Source organism: Crinia signifera, chromosome 7 (genome assembly GCF_055691185.1).
Source record: "Crinia signifera chromosome 7, ASM5569118v1, whole genome shotgun sequence".
In the NCBI taxonomy this organism is placed as follows: Eukaryota; Metazoa; Chordata; class Amphibia; order Anura; family Myobatrachidae; genus Crinia; species Crinia signifera.
The window spans coordinates 107,611,653-107,628,736 of record NC_139223.1 but is presented as its reverse complement, the minus strand read 5'-3'; the positions used below and the strand labels follow the sequence as shown (position 1 = coordinate 107,628,736).

The following is a 17,084-nucleotide window of genomic DNA, read 5'->3' as shown; positions in this document are numbered from 1 at the left end:
CACATGATTTTTTTCAGTAAGCAAAAACAGTTAGGAAGCTTTTTTATTAGCTTACCTGGTGATAGAAGTAGAAGAGGGCAAAAAAGTGCATGTATCTCACCTACAGCCATACCACATTGGATATGCCCAATCTTGTCTGATCTTGGAAGCTAAGCAGTGTTGGGCCTGGTTAGTACTTGGGTGGGAGACCATATGGGAACACCAGGTGCTGTAGGTTTTTTCACATTACTGGCAAATTGTTTTTATTCTCTAGCTATTTAAATTGGAAACTTTTTCTTTTTATTGCCTGTAGAGACATTTGTAAGAGGTCAAACAGACACAATAGCCATAACCTAAAGACTTACCACACTGTTTAGGCCCAATTCCAACTGCTTTTGGCAGCTAAACAGTGTTGAGCCTCTTTAGTAGTTTAATTTAAGATCCCCTGCTAATATCATGTCCTGTAGGTCTTTTTACATTACCAAAACATGATTTTTTTCATTAAGCCAAAACAGTTAGGAAACTTTTTTATTAGCTTACCTGGTGATAGAAGTAGAAGAGGGCAAAAAAGAGCATGTATCTCACCTACAGCCATACCACATTGGATAGGCCCAATCTTGTCTGATCTTGGAAGCTAAGCAGTGTTGGGCCTGGTTAGTACTTGGGTGGGAGACCACATGGGAACACCTGGTGCTGTAGGTTTTTTCACATTACTGGCAAATTGTTTTTATTCTCTAGCTATTTAAATTGGAAACTTTTTCTTTTTATTGCCAGTACAGACATTTGGAAGAGGTCAAACAGACACAATAGCCATCACCTAAAGACTTACCACACTGTTTAGGCCCAATTCCAACTGCTTTTTGGCAGCTAAACAGTGTATGAGCCTCTTTAGTAGTTTCATTTAAGATCCCCTGCTAATATCATGTCCTGTAGGTCTTTTTACATTACCAAAACATGATTTTTTTCATTAAGCCAAAACAGTTAGGAAACTTTTTTATTAGCTTACCTGGTGATAGAAGAGAAGAGGGAAAAAAAGTGCCTGTATCTCACCTACAGCCATACCACATTGGATAGGCTCAATCTCGTCTGCTCTTGGAAGCTAAGCAGTGTTAGGCCTGGTTAGTACTTGGGTGGGAGACCACATGGGAACACCTGGAGCTGTAGTTTTTTTCACATTACTGGCAAATTGTTTTTATTCTCTAGCTATTTAAATTGGAAACTTTTTCTTTTTATTGCCAGTACAGACATTTGGAAGAGGTCAAACAGACACAATAGCCAACACCTAAAGACTTACCACACTGTTTAGGCCCAATTCCAACTGCTTTTGGCAGCTAAACAGTGTATGAGCCTCTTTAGTAGTTTCATTTAAGATCCCCTGCTAATATCATGTCCTGTAGGTCTTTTTACATTACCAAAACATGATTTTTTTCATTAAGCCAAAACAGTTAGGAAACTTTTTTATTAGCTTACCTGGTGATAGAAGAGAAGAGGGCAAAAAAGTGCCTGTATCTCACCTACAGCCATACCACATTGGATAGGCCCAATCTCGTCTGCTCTTGGAAGCTAAGCAGTGTTAGGCCTGGTTAGTACTTGGGTGGGAGACCACATGGGAACACCTGGTGCTGTAGGTTTTTTCACATTACTGGCAAATTGTTTTTATTCTCTAGCTATTTAAATTGGAAACTTTTTCTTTTTATTGCCAGTACAGACATTTGGAAGAGGTCAAACAGACACAATAGCCATCACCTAAAGACTTACCACACTGTTTAGGCCCAATTCCAACTGCTTTTGGCAGCTAAACAGTGTATGAGCCTCTTAAGTAGTTTCATTTAAGATCCCCTGCTAGTATCATGTCCTGTAGGTCTTTTTACATTACTAAAACATGATTTTTTTCATTAAGCCAAAACAGTTAGGAAACTTTTTTATTAGCTTACCTGGTGATAGAAGTAGAAGAGGGCAAAAAAGTGTATGTATCTCACCTACAGCCATACCACATTGGATAGGCCCAATCTCGTCTGATCTTGGAAGCTAAGCAGTGTTGGGCCTGGTTAGTACTTGGGTGGGAGACCACATGGGAACACCAGTTGCCGTAGGTTTTTTCACATTACTGGCAAATTGTTTTTATTCTCTATCTATTTAAATTGGAAACTTTTTCTTTTTATTGCCAGCACAGACATTTAGAAGAGGTCAAACATACACAATAGCCATCACCTAAAGACTTACCACACTGTTTAGGCCCAATTCCAACTGCTTTTGGCAGCTAAACAGTGTTGAGCCTCTTTAGTAGTTTAATTTAAGATCCCCTGCTAATATCATTTCCTGTAGGTCTTTTTACATTACCAACACATGATTTTTTTCAGTAAGCAAAAACAGTTAGGAAGCTTTTTTATTAGCTTACCTGGTGATAGAAGAGAAGAGGGCCAAAAAGAGCATGTATCTCACCTACAGCAATACCACATTGGATAGGCCCAATCTCGTCTGATCTTGGAAGCTAAGCAGTGTTGGGCCTGGTTAGTACTTGGGTGGGAGACCACATGGGAACACCTGGTGCTGTAGGTTTTTTCACATTACTGGCAAATTGTTTTTATTCTCTAGCTATTTAAATTGGAAACTTTTTCTTTTTATTGCCAGTACAGACATTTGGAAGAGGTCAAACAGACACAATAGCCATCACCTAAAGACTTACCACACTGTTTAGGCCCAATTCCAACTGCTTTTGGCAGCTAAACAGTGTATGAGCCTCTTTAGTAGTTTCATTTAAGATCCCCTGCTAATATCATGTCCTGTAGGTCTTTTTACATTACCAAAACATGATTTTTTTCATTAAGCCAAAACAGTTAGGAAACTTTTTTATTAGCTTACCTGGTGATAGAAGTAGAAGAGGGCAAAAAAGTGCATGTATCTCACCTACAGCCATACCACATTGGATAGGCCCAATCTCATCTGATCTTGGAAGCTAAGCAGTGTTGGGCCTGGTTAGTACTTGGGTGGGAGACCACATGGGAACACCAGTTGCTGTAGGTTTTTTTACATTACTGGCAAATTGTTTTTATTCTCTAGCTATTTAAATTGGAAACTTTTTCTTTTTATTGCCAGTACAGACATTTGGAAGAGGTCAAACAGACACAATAGCCATCACCTAAAGACTTACCACACTGTTTAGGCCCAATTCCAACTGCTTTTGGCAGCTAAACAGTGTATGAGCCTCTTTAGTAGTTTCATTTAAGATCCCCTGCTAATATCATGTCCTGTAGGTCTTTTTACATTACCAAAACATGATTTTTTTCATTAAGCCAAAACAGTTAGGAAACTTTTTTATTAGCTTACCTGGTGATAGAAGTAGAAGAGGGCAAAACAGTGCATGTATTTCACCTACAGCCATACCACATTGGATAGGCCCAATCTCGTCTGATCTTGGAAGCTAAGCAGTGTTGGGCCTGGTTAGTACTTGGGTGGGAGACCACATGGGAACACCAGGTGCTGTAGGTTTTTTTACATTACTGGCAAATTGTTTTTATTCTCTATCTATTTAAATTGGAAACTTTTTCTTTTTATTGCCAGTACAGACATTTAGAAGAGGTCAAACATACACAATAGCCATCACCTAAAGACTTACCACACTGTTTAGGCCCAATTCCAACTGCTTTTGGCAGCTAAACAGTGTTGAGCCTCTTTAGTAGTTTAATTTAAGATCCCCTGCTAATATCATGTCCTGTAGGTCTTTTTACATTACCAACACATGATTTTTTTCAGTAAGCAAAAACAGTTAGGAAGCTTTTTTATTAGCTTACCTGGTGATAGAAGAGAAGAGGGCCAAAAAGAGCATGTATCTCACCTACAGCAATACCACATTGGATAGGCCCAATCTCGTCTGATCTTGGAAGCTAAGCAGTGTTGGGCCTGGTTAGTACTTGGGTGGGAGACCACATGGGAACACCTGGTGCTGTAGGTTTTTTCACATTACTGGCAAATTGTTTTTATTCTCTAGCTATTTAAATTGGAAACTTTTTCTTTTTATTGCCAGTACAGACATTTGGAAGAGGTCAAACAGACACAATAGCCATCACCTAAAGACTTACCACACTGTTTAGGCCCAATTCCAACTGCTTTTGGCAGCTAAACAGTGTATGAGCCTCTTTAGTAGTTTCATTTAAGATCCCCTGCTAATATCATGTCCTGTAGGTCTTTTTACATTACCAAAACATGATTTTTTTCATTAAGCCAAAACAGTTAGGAAACTTTTTTATTAGCTTACCTGGTGATAGAAGTAGAAGAGGGCAAAAAAGTGCATGTATTTCACCTACAGCCATACCACATTGGATAGGCCCAATCTCATCTGATCTTGGAAGCTAAGCAGTGTTGGGCCTGGTTAGTACTTGGGTGGGAGACCACATGGGAACACCAGTTGCTGTAGGTTTTTTCACATTACTGGCAAATGGTTTTTATTCTCTATCTATTTAAATTGGAAACTTTTTCTTTTTATTGCCAGCACAGACATTTAGAAGAGGTCAAATATACACAATAGCCATCACCTAAAGACTTACCACACTGTTTAGGCCCAATTCCAACTGCTTTTGGCAGCTAAACAGTGTTGAGCCTCTTTAGTAGTTTAATTTAAGATCCCCTGCTAATATCATGTCCTGTAGGTCTTTTTACATTGCCAACACATGATTTTTTTCAGTAAGCAAAAACAGTTAGGAAGCTTTTTTATTAGCTTACCTGGTGATAGAAGTAGAAGAGGGCAAAAAAGTGCCTGTATCTCACCTACAGCTATACCACATTGGATATGCCCAATCTCATCTGATCTTGGAAGCTAAGCAGTGTTGGGCCTGGTTAGTACTTGGGTGGGAGACCACATGGGAACACCAGGTGCTGTAGGTTTTTTCACATTACTGGCAAATTGTTTTTATTCTCTAGCTATTTAAATTGGAAACTTTTTCTTTTTATTGCCAGTACAGACATTTGGAAGAGGTCAAACAGACACACTAGCCATCACCTAAAGACTTACCACACTGTTTAGGCCCAATTCCAACTGCTTTTGGCAGCTAAACAGTGTATGAGCCTCTTTAGTAGTTTCATTTAAGATCCCCTGCTAATATCATGTCCTGTAGGTCTTTTTACATGACCAACACATGATTTTTTTCATTAAGCCAAAACAGTTAGGAAACTTTTTTATTAGCTTACCTGGTGATAGAAGTAGAAGAGGGCAAAACAGTGCATGTATCTCACCTACAGCCATACCACATTGGATAGGCCCATTCTCGTCTGATCTTGGAAGCTAAGCAGTGTTGGGCCTGGTTAGTACTTGGGTGGGAGACCACATGGGAACACCAGGTGCTGTAGGTTTTTCACATTACTGGCAAATTGTTTTTATTCTCTATCTATTTAAATTGGAAACTTTTTCTTTTTATTGCCAGCACAGACATTTAGAAGAGGTCAAACATACACAATAGCCATCACCTAAAGACTTACCACACTGTTTAGGCCCAATTCCAACTGCTTTTGGCAGCTAAACAGTGTTGAGCCTCTTTAGTAGTTTAATTTAAGATCCCCTGCTAATATCATGTCCTGTAGGTCTTTTTACATTGCCAACACATGATTTTTTTCAGTAAGCAAAAACAGTTAGGAAGCTTTTTTATTAGCTTACCTGGTGATAGAAGTAGAAGAGGGCAAAAAAGTGCATGTATCTCACCTACAGCCATACCACATTGGATATGCCCAATCTTGTCTGATCTTGGAAGCTAAGCAGTGTTGGGCCTGGTTAGTACTTGGGTGGGAGACCATATGGGAACACCAGGTGCTGTAGGTTTTTTCACATTACTGGCAAATTGTTTTTATTCTCTAGCTATTTAAATTGGAAACTTTTTCTTTTTATTGCCTGTAGAGACATTTGTAAGAGGTCAAACAGACACAATAGCCATAACCTAAAGACTTACCACACTGTTTAGGCCCAATTCCAACTGCTTTTGGCAGCTAAACAGTGTTGAGCCTCTTTAGTAGTTTAATTTAAGATCCCCTGCTAATATCATGTCCTGTAGGTCTTTTTACATTACCAAAACATGATTTTTTTCATTAAGCCAAAACAGTTAGGAAACTTTTTTATTAGCTTACCTGGTGATAGAAGTAGAAGAGGGCAAAAAAGTGCATGCATCTCACCTACAGCCATACCACATTGGATAGGCCCAATCTCGTCTGATCTTGGAAGCTAAGCAGTGTTGGGCCTGGTTAGTACTTGGGTGGGAGACCACATGGGAACACCTGGTGCTGTAGGTTTTTTCACATTACTGGCAAATTGTTTTTATTCTCTAGCTATTTAAATTGGAAACTTTTTCTTTTTATTGCCAGTACAGACATTTGGAAGAGGTCAAACAGACACAATAGCCATCACCTAAAGACTTACCACACTGTTTAGGCCCAATTCCAACTGCTTTTGGCAGCTAAACAGTGTATGAGCCTCTTTAGTAGTTTCATTTAAGATCCCCTGCTAATATCATGTCCTGTAGGTCTTTTTACATTACCAAAACATGATTTTTTTCATTAAGCCAAAACAGTTAGGAAACTTTTTTATTAGCTTACCTGGTGATAGAAGAGAAGAGGGCAAAAAAGTGCCTGTATCTCACCTACAGCCGTACCACATTGGATAGGCCCAATCTCGTCTGCTCTTGGAAGCTAAGCAGTGTTAGGCCTGGTTAGTACTTGGGTGGGAGACCACATGGGAACACCTGGTGCTGTAGTTTTTTTCACATTACTGGCAAATTGTTTTTATTCTCTAGCTATTTAAATTGGAAACTTTTTCTTTTTATTGCCAGTACAGACATTTGGAAGAGGTCAAACAGACACAATAGCCATCACCTAAAGACTTACCACACTGTTTAGGCCCAATTCCAACTGCTTTTGGCAGCTAAACAGTGTATGAGCCTCTTTAGTAGTTTCATTTAAGATCCCCTGCTAATATCATGTCCTGTAGGTCTTTTTACATTACTAAAACATGATTTTTTTCATTAAGCCAAAACAGTTAGGAAACTTTTTTATTAGCTTACCTGGTGATAGAAGTAGAAGAGGGCAAAAAAGTGTATGTATCTCACCTACAGCCATACCACATTGGATAGGCCCAATCTCGTCTGATCTTGGAAGCTAAGCAGTGTTGGGCCTGGTTAGTACTTGGGTGGGAGACCACATGGGAACACCAGTTGCTGTAGGTTTTTTCACATTACTGGCAAATTGTTTTTATTCTCTATCTATTTAAATTGGAAACTTTTTCTTTTTATTGCCAGCACAGACATTTAGAAGAGGTCAAACATACACAATAGCCATCACCTAAAGACTTACCACACTGTTTAGGCCCAATTCCAACTGCTTTTGGCAGCTAAACAGTGTTGAGCCTCTTTAGTAGTTTAATTTAAGATCCCCTGCTAATATCATGTCCTGTAGGTCTTTTTACATTACCAACACATGATTTTTTTCAGTAAGCAAAAACAGTTAGGAAGCTTTTTTATTAGCTTACCTGGTGATAGAAGAGAAGAGGGCCAAAAAGAGCATGTATCTCACCTACAGCAATACCACATTGGATAGGCCCAATCTCGTCTGATCTTGGAAGCTAAGCAGTGTTGGGCCTGGTTAGTACTTGGGTGGGAGACCACATGGGAACACCTGGTGCTGTAGGTTTTTTCACATTACTGGCAAATTGTTTTTATTCTCTAGCTATTTAAATTGGAAACTTTTTCTTTTTATTGCCAGTACAGACATTTGGAAGAGGTCAAACAGACACAATAGCCATCACCTAAAGACTTACCACACTGTTTAGGCCCAATTCCAACTGCTTTTGGCAGCTAAACAGTGTATGAGCCTCTTTAGTAGTTTCATTTAAGATCCCCTGCTAATATCATGTCCTGTAGGTCTTTTTACATTACCAAAACATGATTTTTTTCATTAAGCCAAAACAGTTAGGAAACTTTTTTATTAGCTTACCTGGTGATAGAAGTAGAAGAGGGCAAAAAAGTGCATGTATCTCACCTACAGCCATACCACATTGGATAGGCCCAATCTCATCTGATCTTGGAAGCTAAGCAGTGTTGGGCCTGGTTAGTACTTGGGTGGGAGACCACATGGTAACACCAGTTGCTGTAGGTTTTTTTACATTACTGGCAAATTGTTTTTATTCTCTAGCTATTTAAATTGGAAACTTTTTCTTTTTATTGCCAGTACAGACATTTGGAAGAGGTCAAACAGACACAATAGCCATCACCTAAAGACTTACCACACTGTTTAGGCCCAATTCCAACTGCTTTTGGCAGCTAAACAGTGTATGAGCCTCTTTAGTAGTTTCATTTAAGATCCCCTGCTAATATCATGTCCTGTAGGTCTTTTTACATTACCAAAACATGATTTTTTTCATTAAGCCAAAACAGTTAGGAAACTTTTTTATTAGCTTACCTGGTGATAGAAGTAGAAGAGGGCAAAACAGTGCATGTATTTCACCTACAGCCATACCACATTGGATAGGCCCAATCTCGTCTGATCTTGGAAGCTAAGCAGTGTTGGGCCTGGTTAGTACTTGGGTGGGAGACCACATGGGAACACCAGGTGCTGTAGGTTTTTTTACATTACTGGCAAATTGTTTTTATTCTCTATCTATTTAAATTGGAAACTTTTTCTTTTTATTGCCAGCACAGACATTTAGAAGAGGTCAAACATACACAATAGCCATAACCTAAAGACTTACCACACTGTTTAGGCCCAATTCCAACTGCTTTTGGCAGCTAAACAGTGTTGAGCCTCTTTAGTAGTTTAATTTAAGATCCCCTGCTAATATCATGTCCTGTAGGTCTTTTTACATTACCAACACATGATTTTTTTTAGTAAGCAAAAACAGTTAGGAAGTTTTTTTATTAGCTTACCTGGTGATAGAAGAGAAGAGGGCAAAAAAGAGCATGTATCTCACCTACAGCCATACCACATTGGATAGGCCCAATCTCGTCTGATCTTGGAAGCTAAGCAGTGTTGGGCCTGGTTAGTACTTCGGTGGGAGACCACATGGGAACACCTGGTGCTGTAGGTTTTTTCACATTACTGGCAAATTGTTTTTATTCTCTATCTATTTAAATTGGAAACTTTTTCTTTTTATTGCCAGCACAGACATTTAGAAGAGGTCAAACATACACAATAGCCATCACCTAAAGACTTACCACACTGTTTAGGCCCAATTCCAACTGCTTTTGGCAGCTAAACAGTGTTGAGCCTCTTTAGTAGTTTAATTTAAGATCCCCTGCTAATATCATGTCCTGTAGGTCTTTTTACATTGCCAACACATGATTTTTTTCAGTAAGCAAAAACAGTTACGAAACTTTTTTATTAGCTTACCTGGTGATAGAAGTAGAAGAGGGCAAAAAAGTGCATGTATCTCACCTACAGCCATACCACATTGGATAGGCCCAATCTCATCTGATCTTGGAAGCTAAGCAGTGTTGGGCCTGGTTAGTACTTGGGTGGGAGACCACATGGGAACACCAGTTGCTGTAGGTTTTTTTACATTACTGGCAAATTGTTTTTATTCTCTAGCTATTTAAATTGGAAACTTTTTCTTTTTATTGCCAGTACAGACATTTGGAAGAGGTCAAACAGACACAATAGCCATCACCTAAAGACTTACCACACTGTTTAGGCCCAATTCCAACTGCTTTTGGCAGCTAAACAGTGTATGAGCCTCTTTAGTAGTTTCATTTAAGATCCCCTGCTAATATCATGTCCTGTAGGTCTTTTTACATTACCAAAACATGATTTTTTTCATTAAGCCAAAACAGTTAGGAAACTTTTTTATTAGCTTACCTGGTGATAGAAGTAGAAGAGGGCAAAACAGTGCATGTATTTCACCTACAGCCATACCACATTGGATAGGCCCAATCTCGTCTGATCTTGGAAGCTAAGCAGTGTTGGGCCTGGTTAGTACTTGGGTGGGAGACCACATGGGAACACCAGGTGCTGTAGGTTTTTTTACATTACTGGCAAATTGTTTTTATTCTCTATCTATTTAAATTGGAAACTTTTTCTTTTTATTGCCAGCACAGACATTTAGAAGAGGTCAAACATACACAATAGCCATAACCTAAAGACTTACCACACTGTTTAGGCCCAATTCCAACTGCTTTTGGCAGCTAAACAGTGTTGAGCCTCTTTAGTAGTTTAATTTAAGATCCCCTGCTAATATCATGTCCTGTAGGTCTTTTTACATTACCAACACATGATTTTTTTTAGTAAGCAAAAACAGTTAGGAAGTTTTTTTATTAGCTTACCTGGTGATAGAAGAGAAGAGGGCAAAAAAGAGCATGTATCTCACCTACAGCCATACCACATTGGATAGGCCCAATCTCGTCTGATCTTGGAAGCTAAGCAGTGTTGGGCCTGGTTAATACTTCGGTGGGAGACCACATGGGAACACCTGGTGCTGTAGGTTTTTTCACATTACTGGCAAATTGTTTTTATTCTCTATCTATTTAAATTGGAAACTTTTTCTTTTTATTGCCAGCACAGACATTTAGAAGAGGTCAAACATACACAATAGCCATCACCTAAAGACTTACCACACTGTTTAGGCCCAATTCCAACTGCTTTTGGCAGCTAAACAGTGTTGAGCCTCTTTAGTAGTTTAATTTAAGATCCCCTGCTAATATCATGTCCTGTAGGTCTTTTTACATTGCCAACACATGATTTTTTTCAGTAAGCAAAAACAGTTACGAAACTTTTTTAATAGCTTACCTGGTGATAGAAGTAGAAGAGGGCAAAAAAGTGCCTGTATCTCACCTACAGCCATACCACATCGGATATGCCCAATCTCGTCTGATCTTGGAAGCTGAGCAGTGTTGGGCCTGGTTAGTACTTGGGTGGGAGACCACATGGGAACACCAGGTGCTGTAGGTTTTTTCACATTACTGGCAAATTGTTTTTATTCTCTAGCTATTGAAATTGGAAACTTTTTCTTTTTATTGCCAGTACAGACATTTGGAAGAGGTCAAACAGACACAATAGCCATCACCTAAAGACTTACCACACTGTTTAGGCCCAATTCCAACTGCTTTTGGCAGCTAAACAGTGTATGAGCCTCTTTAGTAGTTTCATTTAAGATCCCCTGCTAATATCATGTCCTGTAGGTCTTTTTACATTACCAAAACATGAATTTTTTCATAAAGCCAAAACAGTTAGGAAACTTTTTTATTAGCTTACCTGGTGATAGAAGTAGAAGAGGGCAAAACAGTGCATGTATCTCACCTACAGCCATACCACATTGGATAGGCCCAATCTCGTCTGATCTTGGAAGCTAAGCAGTGTTGGGCCTGGTTAGTACTTGGGTGGGGGAACACCAGGTGCTGTAGGTTTTTTCACATTACTGGCAAATTGTTTTTATTCTCTATCTATTTAAATTGGAAACTTTTTCTTTTTATTGCCAGCACAGACATTTAGAAGAGGTCAAACATACACAATAGCCATCACCTAAAGACTTACCACACTGTTTAGGCCCAATTCCAACTGCTTTTGGCAGCTAAACAGTGTTGAGCCTCTTTAGTAGTTTAATTTAAGATTCCCTGCTAATATCATGTCCTGTAGGTCTTTTTACATTACCAACACATGATTTTTTTCAGTAAGCAAAAACAGTTAGGAAGCTTTTTTATTAGCTTACCTGGTGATAGAAGAGAAGAGGGCAAAAAAGAGCATGTATCTCACCTACAGCCATACCACATTGGATAGGCCCAATCTCGTCTGATCTTGGAAGCTAAGCAGTGTTGGGCCTGGTTAGTACTTGGGTGGGAGACCACATGGGAACACCTGGTGCTGTAGGTTTTTTCACATTACTGGCAAATTGTTTTTATTCTCTAGCTATTTAAATTGGAAACTTTTTCTTTTTATTGCCAGTACAGACATTTGGAAGAGGTCAAACAGACACAATAGCCATCACCTAAAGACTTACCACACTGTTTAGGCCCAATTCCAACTGCTTTTGGCAGCTAAACAGTGTTGAGCCTCTTTAGTAGTTTATTTTAAGATCCCCTGCTAATATCATGTTATGTAGGTCTTTTTACATTGCCAACACATGATTTTTTTCAGTAAGCAGAAACAGTTACGAAACTTTTTTATTAGCTTACGTGGTGATAGAAGTAGAAGAGGGCAAAAAAGTGCCTGTATCTCACATATAGCCATAATACATTGGATATGCCCAATCTCATCTGATCTTGGAAGCTAAGCAGTGTTGGGCCTGGTTAGTAATTGGGTGGGAGACCACATGGGAACACCAGGTGCTGTAGGTTTTTTTCACATTACTGGCAAATTGTTTTTATTCTCTATCTATTTAAATTGGAAACTTTTTCTTTTTATTGCCTGTAGAGACATTTGTAAGAGGTCAAACAGACACAATAGCCATCACCTAAAGACTTACCACACTGTTTAGGCCCAATTCCAACTGCTTTTGGCAGCTAAACAGTGTTGAGCCTCTTTAGTAGTTTAATTTAAGATCCCCTGCTAATATCATGTCCTGTAGGTCTTTTTACATTACCAACACATGATTTTTTTCAGTAAGCAAAAACAGTTAGGAAGCTTTTTTATTAGCTTACCTGGTGATAGAAGAGAAGAGGGCAAAAAAGAGCATGCATCTCACCTACAGCCATACCACATTGGATAGGCCCAATCTCGTCTGATCTTGGAATCTAAGCAGTGTTGGGCCTGGTTAGTACTTGGGTGGGAGACCACATGGGAACACTTAGTGCTGTAGGTTTTTTAACATTACTGGCAAATTGTTTTTATTCTCTAGCTATTTAAATTGGAAACTTTTTCTTTTTATTGCCAGTACAGACATTTGGAAGAGGTCAAACATACACAATAGCTATCACCTAAAGACTTACCACACTGTTTAGGCCCAATTCCAACTGCTTTTGGCAGCTAAACAGTGTTGAGCCTCTTTAGTAGTTTAATTTAAGATCCCCTGCTAATATCATGTCCTGTAGGTCTTTTTACATTGCCAACACATGATTTTTTTCAGTAAGCAAAAACAGTTACGAAACTTTTTTATTAGCTCACCTGGTGATAGAAGTAGAAGAGGGCAAAAAAGTGCCTATATCTCACCTACAGCCATACCACATTGGATATGCCCAATCTCGTCTGATCTTGGAAGCTAAGCAGTGTTGGGCCTGGTTAGTACTTGGGTGGGAGACCACATGGGAACACCAGGTGCTGTAGGTTTTTTCACATTACTGGCAAATTGTTTTTATTCTCTATCTATTTAAATTGGAAACTTTTTCTTTTTATTGCCAGCACAGACATTTAGAAGAGGTCAAACATACACAATAGCCATCACCTAAAGACTTACCACACTGTTTAGGCCCAATTCCAACTGCTTTTGGCAGCTAAACAGTGTTGAGCCTCTTTAGTAGTTTAATTTAAGATCCCCTGCTAATATCATGTCCTGTAGGTCTTTTTACATTGCCAACACATGATTTTTTTCAGTAAGCAAAAACAGTTACGAAACTTTTTTAATAGCTTACCTGGTGATAGAAGTAGAAGAGGGCAAAAAAGTGCCTGTATCTCACCTACAGCCATACCACATCGGATATGCCCAATCTCGTCTGATCTTGGAAGCTGAGCAGTGTTGGGCCTGGTTAGTACTTGGGTGGGAGACCACATGGGAACACCAGGTGCTGTAGGTTTTTTCACATTACTGGCAAATTGTTTTTATTCTCTAGCTATTGAAATTGGAAACTTTTTCTTTTTATTGCCAGTACAGACATTTGGAAGAGGTCAAACAGACACAATAGCCATCACCTAAAGACTTACCACACTGTTTAGGCCCAATTCCAACTGCTTTTGGCAGCTAAACAGTGTATGAGCCTCTTTAGTAGTTTCATTTAAGATCCCCTGCTAATATCATGTCCTGTAGGTCTTTTTACATTACCAAAACATGATTTTTTTCATAAAGCCAAAACAGTTAGGAAACTTTTTTATTAGCTTACCTGGTGATAGAAGTAGAAGAGGGCAAAACAGTGCATGTATCTCACCTACAGCCATACCACATTGGATAGGCCCAATCTCGTCTGATCTTGGAAGCTAAGCAGTGTTGGGCCTGGTTAGTACTTGGGTGGGGGAACACCAGGTGCTGTAGGTTTTTTCACATTACTGGCAAATTGTTTTTATTCTCTATCTATTTAAATTGGAAACTTTTTCTTTTTATTGCCAGCACAGACATTTAGAAGAGGTCAAACATACACAATAGCCATCACCTAAAGACTTACCACACTGTTTAGGCCCAATTCCAACTGCTTTTGGCAGCTAAACAGTGTTGAGCCTCTTTAGTAGTTTAATTTAAGATTCCCTGCTAATATCATGTCCTGTAGGTCTTTTTACATTACCAACACATGATTTTTTTCAGTAAGCAAAAACAGTTAGGAAGCTTTTTTATTAGCTTACCTGGTGATAGAAGAGAAGAGGGCAAAAAAGAGCATGTATCTCACCTACAGCCATACCACATTGGATAGGCCCAATCTCGTCTGATCTTGGAAGCTAAGCAGTGTTGGGCCTGGTTAGTACTTGGGTGGGAGACCACATGGGAACACCTGGTGCTGTAGGTTTTTTCACATTACTGGCAAATTGTTTTTATTCTCTAGCTATTTAAATTGGAAACTTTTTCTTTTTATTGCCAGTACAGACATTTGGAAGAGGTCAAACAGACACAATAGCCATCACCTAAAGACTTACCACACTGTTTAGGCCCAATTCCAACTGCTTTTGGCAGCTAAACAGTGTTGAGCCTCTTTAGTAGTTTATTTTAAGATCCCCTGCTAATATCATGTTATGTAGGTCTTTTTACATTGCCAACACATGATTTTTTTCAGTAAGCAGAAACAGTTACGAAACTTTTTTATTAGCTTACGTGGTGATAGAAGTAGAAGAGGGCAAAAAAGTGCCTGTATCTCACATATAGCCATAATACATTGGATATGCCCAATCTCATCTGATCTTGGAAGCTAAGCAGTGTTGGGCCTGGTTAGTAATTGGGTGGGAGACCACATGGGAACACCAGGTGCTGTAGGTTTTTTTCACATTACTGGCAAATTGTTTTTATTCTCTATCTATTTAAATTGGAAACTTTTTCTTTTTATTGCCTGTAGAGACATTTGTAAGAGGTCAAACAGACACAATAGCCATCACCTAAAGACTTACCACACTGTTTAGGCCCAATTCCAACTGCTTTTGGCAGCTAAACAGTGTTGAGCCTCTTTAGTAGTTTAATTTAAGATCCCCTGCTAATATCATGTCCTGTAGGTCTTTTTACATTACCAACACATGATTTTTTTCAGTAAGCAAAAACAGTTAGGAAGCTTTTTTATTAGCTTACCTGGTGATAGAAGAGAAGAGGGCAAAAAAGAGCATGCATCTCACCTACAGCCATACCACATTGGATAGGCCCAATCTCGTCTGATCTTGGAATCTAAGCAGTGTTGGGCCTGGTTAGTACTTGGGTGGGAGACCACATGGGAACACTTAGTGCTGTAGGTTTTTTAACATTACTGGCAAATTGTTTTTATTCTCTAGCTATTTAAATTGGAAACTTTTTCTTTTTATTGCCAGTACAGACATTTGGAAGAGGTCAAACATACACAATAGCTATCACCTAAAGACTTACCACACTGTTTAGGCCCAATTCCAACTGCTTTTGGCAGCTAAACAGTGTTGAGCCTCTTTAGTAGTTTAATTTAAGATCCCCTGCTAATATCATGTCCTGTAGGTCTTTTTACATTGCCAACACATGATTTTTTTCAGTAAGCAAAAACAGTTACGAAACTTTTTTATTAGCTCACCTGGTGATAGAAGTAGAAGAGGGCAAAAAAGTGCCTATATCTCACCTACAGCCATACCACATTGGATATGCCCAATCTCGTCTGATCTTGGAAGCTAAGCAGTGTTGGGCCTGGTTAGTACTTGGGTGGGAGACCACATGGGAACACCAGGTGCTGTAGGTTTTTTCACATTACTGGCAAATTGTTTTTATTCTCTAGCTATTTAAATTGGAAACTTTTTCTTTTTATTGCCTGTAGAGACATTTGTAAGAGGTCAAACAGACACAATAGCCATCACCTAAAGACTTACCACACTGTTTAGGCCCAATTCCAACTGCTTTTGGCAGCTAAACAGTGTTGAGCCTCTTTAGTAGTTTAATTTTAGATTCCCTGCTAATATCATGTCCTGTAGGTCTTTTTACATTACCAACACATGATTTTTTTCAGTAAGCAAAAACAGTTAGGAATCTTTTTTATTAGCTTACCTGGTGATAGAAGAGAAGAGGGCCAAAAAGAGCATGTATCTCACCTACAGCCATACCACATTGGATAGGCCCAATCTCGTCTGATCTTGGAAGCTAAGCAGTGTTGGGCCTGGTTAGTACTTGGGTGGGAGACCACATGGGAACACCTGGTGCTGTAGGTTTTTTCACATTACTGGCAAATTGTTTTTATTCTCTAGCTATTTAAATTGGAAACTTTTTCTTTTTATTGCCAGTACAGACATTTGGAAGAGGTCAAACAGACACAATAGCCATCACCTAAAGACTTACCACACTGTTTAGGCCCAATTCCAACTGCTTTTGGCAGCTAAACAGTGTATGAGCCTCTTTAGTAGTTTCATTTAAGATCCCCTGCTAATATCATGTCCTGTAGGTCTTTTTACATTACTAAAACATGATTTTTTTCATTAAGCCAAAACAGTTAGGAAACTTTTTTATTAGCTTACCTGGTGATAGAAGTAGAAGAGGGCAAAAAAGTGCATGTATCTCACCTACAGCCATACCACATTGGATAGGCCCAATCTCGTCTGATCTTGGAAGCTAAGCAGTGTTGGGCCTGGTTAGTACTTGGGTGGGAGACCACATGGGAACACCAGTTGCTGTAGGTTTTTTCACATTACTGGCAAATTGTTTTTATTCTCTATCTATTTAAATTGGAAACTTTTTCTTTTTATTGCCAGCACAGACATTTAGAAGAGGTCAAACATACACAATAGCCATCACCTAAAGACTTACCACACTGTTTAGGCCCAATTCCAACTGCTTTTGGCAGCTAAACAGTGTTGAG

The 17,084-nt window shown here is 39.0% G+C and overlaps 29 non-coding genes and 8 pseudogenes across 29 annotated transcripts; all 37 read left to right on the top strand.

Annotated features, from left to right (window-relative positions):
- The first annotated feature begins 98 nt into the window (after positions 1-98).
- On the top strand, positions 99-217 carry LOC146023074 (5S ribosomal RNA). The gene has a single exon (XR_014452504.1). It is a non-coding gene; the product is annotated as a 5S ribosomal RNA (ribosomal RNA).
- Positions 218-562: 345 nt separating this feature from the next.
- On the top strand, positions 563-681 carry LOC146023719 (5S ribosomal RNA). Its single transcript, XR_014453126.1, has one exon. It is a non-coding gene; the product is annotated as a 5S ribosomal RNA (ribosomal RNA).
- A 346-nt stretch (positions 682-1,027) lies between these two features.
- On the top strand, positions 1,028-1,146 carry LOC146025120 (5S ribosomal RNA; annotated as a pseudogene).
- A 345-nt stretch (positions 1,147-1,491) lies between these two features.
- On the top strand, positions 1,492-1,610 carry LOC146024645 (5S ribosomal RNA). The gene has a single exon (XR_014454016.1). It is a non-coding gene; the product is annotated as a 5S ribosomal RNA (ribosomal RNA).
- Positions 1,611-1,956: 346 nt separating this feature from the next.
- Positions 1,957-2,075, top strand: LOC146024722 (5S ribosomal RNA; annotated as a pseudogene).
- A 344-nt stretch (positions 2,076-2,419) lies between these two features.
- On the top strand, positions 2,420-2,538 carry LOC146023225 (5S ribosomal RNA). Its single transcript, XR_014452648.1, has one exon. It is a non-coding gene; the product is annotated as a 5S ribosomal RNA (ribosomal RNA).
- Positions 2,539-2,884: 346 nt separating this feature from the next.
- LOC146023834 (5S ribosomal RNA) lies at positions 2,885-3,003 on the top strand. The gene has a single exon (XR_014453237.1). It is a non-coding gene; the product is annotated as a 5S ribosomal RNA (ribosomal RNA).
- Positions 3,004-3,349: 346 nt separating this feature from the next.
- On the top strand, positions 3,350-3,468 carry LOC146022101 (5S ribosomal RNA). Its single transcript, XR_014451569.1, has one exon. It is a non-coding gene; the product is annotated as a 5S ribosomal RNA (ribosomal RNA).
- Positions 3,469-3,812: 344 nt separating this feature from the next.
- LOC146023224 (5S ribosomal RNA) lies at positions 3,813-3,931 on the top strand. Its single transcript, XR_014452647.1, has one exon. It is a non-coding gene; the product is annotated as a 5S ribosomal RNA (ribosomal RNA).
- Positions 3,932-4,277: 346 nt separating this feature from the next.
- Positions 4,278-4,396, top strand: LOC146023832 (5S ribosomal RNA). Its single transcript, XR_014453235.1, has one exon. It is a non-coding gene; the product is annotated as a 5S ribosomal RNA (ribosomal RNA).
- Positions 4,397-4,741: 345 nt separating this feature from the next.
- On the top strand, positions 4,742-4,860 carry LOC146025513 (5S ribosomal RNA). Its single transcript, XR_014454174.1, has one exon. It is a non-coding gene; the product is annotated as a 5S ribosomal RNA (ribosomal RNA).
- A 346-nt stretch (positions 4,861-5,206) lies between these two features.
- LOC146023898 (5S ribosomal RNA) lies at positions 5,207-5,325 on the top strand. Its single transcript, XR_014453299.1, has one exon. It is a non-coding gene; the product is annotated as a 5S ribosomal RNA (ribosomal RNA).
- A 344-nt stretch (positions 5,326-5,669) lies between these two features.
- On the top strand, positions 5,670-5,788 carry LOC146023073 (5S ribosomal RNA). Its single transcript, XR_014452503.1, has one exon. It is a non-coding gene; the product is annotated as a 5S ribosomal RNA (ribosomal RNA).
- A 345-nt stretch (positions 5,789-6,133) lies between these two features.
- Positions 6,134-6,252, top strand: LOC146022442 (5S ribosomal RNA). Its single transcript, XR_014451899.1, has one exon. It is a non-coding gene; the product is annotated as a 5S ribosomal RNA (ribosomal RNA).
- A 345-nt stretch (positions 6,253-6,597) lies between these two features.
- Positions 6,598-6,716, top strand: LOC146025062 (5S ribosomal RNA; annotated as a pseudogene).
- Positions 6,717-7,062: 346 nt separating this feature from the next.
- Positions 7,063-7,181, top strand: LOC146024170 (5S ribosomal RNA). The gene has a single exon (XR_014453561.1). It is a non-coding gene; the product is annotated as a 5S ribosomal RNA (ribosomal RNA).
- Positions 7,182-7,525: 344 nt separating this feature from the next.
- On the top strand, positions 7,526-7,644 carry LOC146023223 (5S ribosomal RNA). The gene has a single exon (XR_014452646.1). It is a non-coding gene; the product is annotated as a 5S ribosomal RNA (ribosomal RNA).
- A 346-nt stretch (positions 7,645-7,990) lies between these two features.
- Positions 7,991-8,109, top strand: LOC146024847 (5S ribosomal RNA; annotated as a pseudogene).
- Positions 8,110-8,455: 346 nt separating this feature from the next.
- On the top strand, positions 8,456-8,574 carry LOC146022100 (5S ribosomal RNA). The gene has a single exon (XR_014451568.1). It is a non-coding gene; the product is annotated as a 5S ribosomal RNA (ribosomal RNA).
- A 344-nt stretch (positions 8,575-8,918) lies between these two features.
- On the top strand, positions 8,919-9,037 carry LOC146022764 (5S ribosomal RNA). The gene has a single exon (XR_014452206.1). It is a non-coding gene; the product is annotated as a 5S ribosomal RNA (ribosomal RNA).
- Positions 9,038-9,382: 345 nt separating this feature from the next.
- On the top strand, positions 9,383-9,501 carry LOC146023831 (5S ribosomal RNA). Its single transcript, XR_014453234.1, has one exon. It is a non-coding gene; the product is annotated as a 5S ribosomal RNA (ribosomal RNA).
- Positions 9,502-9,847: 346 nt separating this feature from the next.
- Positions 9,848-9,966, top strand: LOC146022099 (5S ribosomal RNA). The gene has a single exon (XR_014451567.1). It is a non-coding gene; the product is annotated as a 5S ribosomal RNA (ribosomal RNA).
- Positions 9,967-10,310: 344 nt separating this feature from the next.
- Positions 10,311-10,429, top strand: LOC146023984 (5S ribosomal RNA). Its single transcript, XR_014453383.1, has one exon. It is a non-coding gene; the product is annotated as a 5S ribosomal RNA (ribosomal RNA).
- A 345-nt stretch (positions 10,430-10,774) lies between these two features.
- Positions 10,775-10,893, top strand: LOC146023944 (5S ribosomal RNA). Its single transcript, XR_014453343.1, has one exon. It is a non-coding gene; the product is annotated as a 5S ribosomal RNA (ribosomal RNA).
- A 346-nt stretch (positions 10,894-11,239) lies between these two features.
- Positions 11,240-11,348, top strand: LOC146025204 (5S ribosomal RNA; annotated as a pseudogene).
- Positions 11,349-11,692: 344 nt separating this feature from the next.
- LOC146022441 (5S ribosomal RNA) lies at positions 11,693-11,811 on the top strand. The gene has a single exon (XR_014451898.1). It is a non-coding gene; the product is annotated as a 5S ribosomal RNA (ribosomal RNA).
- A 345-nt stretch (positions 11,812-12,156) lies between these two features.
- LOC146025066 (5S ribosomal RNA) lies at positions 12,157-12,275 on the top strand (annotated as a pseudogene).
- A 345-nt stretch (positions 12,276-12,620) lies between these two features.
- Positions 12,621-12,739, top strand: LOC146024202 (5S ribosomal RNA). The gene has a single exon (XR_014453591.1). It is a non-coding gene; the product is annotated as a 5S ribosomal RNA (ribosomal RNA).
- Positions 12,740-13,084: 345 nt separating this feature from the next.
- Positions 13,085-13,203, top strand: LOC146025016 (5S ribosomal RNA). Its single transcript, XR_014454058.1, has one exon. It is a non-coding gene; the product is annotated as a 5S ribosomal RNA (ribosomal RNA).
- A 345-nt stretch (positions 13,204-13,548) lies between these two features.
- Positions 13,549-13,667, top strand: LOC146023943 (5S ribosomal RNA). Its single transcript, XR_014453342.1, has one exon. It is a non-coding gene; the product is annotated as a 5S ribosomal RNA (ribosomal RNA).
- Positions 13,668-14,013: 346 nt separating this feature from the next.
- Positions 14,014-14,122, top strand: LOC146025201 (5S ribosomal RNA; annotated as a pseudogene).
- A 344-nt stretch (positions 14,123-14,466) lies between these two features.
- Positions 14,467-14,585, top strand: LOC146022438 (5S ribosomal RNA). The gene has a single exon (XR_014451896.1). It is a non-coding gene; the product is annotated as a 5S ribosomal RNA (ribosomal RNA).
- Positions 14,586-14,930: 345 nt separating this feature from the next.
- Positions 14,931-15,049, top strand: LOC146025065 (5S ribosomal RNA; annotated as a pseudogene).
- A 345-nt stretch (positions 15,050-15,394) lies between these two features.
- Positions 15,395-15,513, top strand: LOC146024201 (5S ribosomal RNA). Its single transcript, XR_014453590.1, has one exon. It is a non-coding gene; the product is annotated as a 5S ribosomal RNA (ribosomal RNA).
- A 345-nt stretch (positions 15,514-15,858) lies between these two features.
- Positions 15,859-15,977, top strand: LOC146025005 (5S ribosomal RNA). The gene has a single exon (XR_014454057.1). It is a non-coding gene; the product is annotated as a 5S ribosomal RNA (ribosomal RNA).
- Positions 15,978-16,321: 344 nt separating this feature from the next.
- LOC146022437 (5S ribosomal RNA) lies at positions 16,322-16,440 on the top strand. The gene has a single exon (XR_014451895.1). It is a non-coding gene; the product is annotated as a 5S ribosomal RNA (ribosomal RNA).
- Positions 16,441-16,786: 346 nt separating this feature from the next.
- LOC146024169 (5S ribosomal RNA) lies at positions 16,787-16,905 on the top strand. The gene has a single exon (XR_014453560.1). It is a non-coding gene; the product is annotated as a 5S ribosomal RNA (ribosomal RNA).
- Positions 16,906-17,084: the final 179 nt, after the last annotated feature.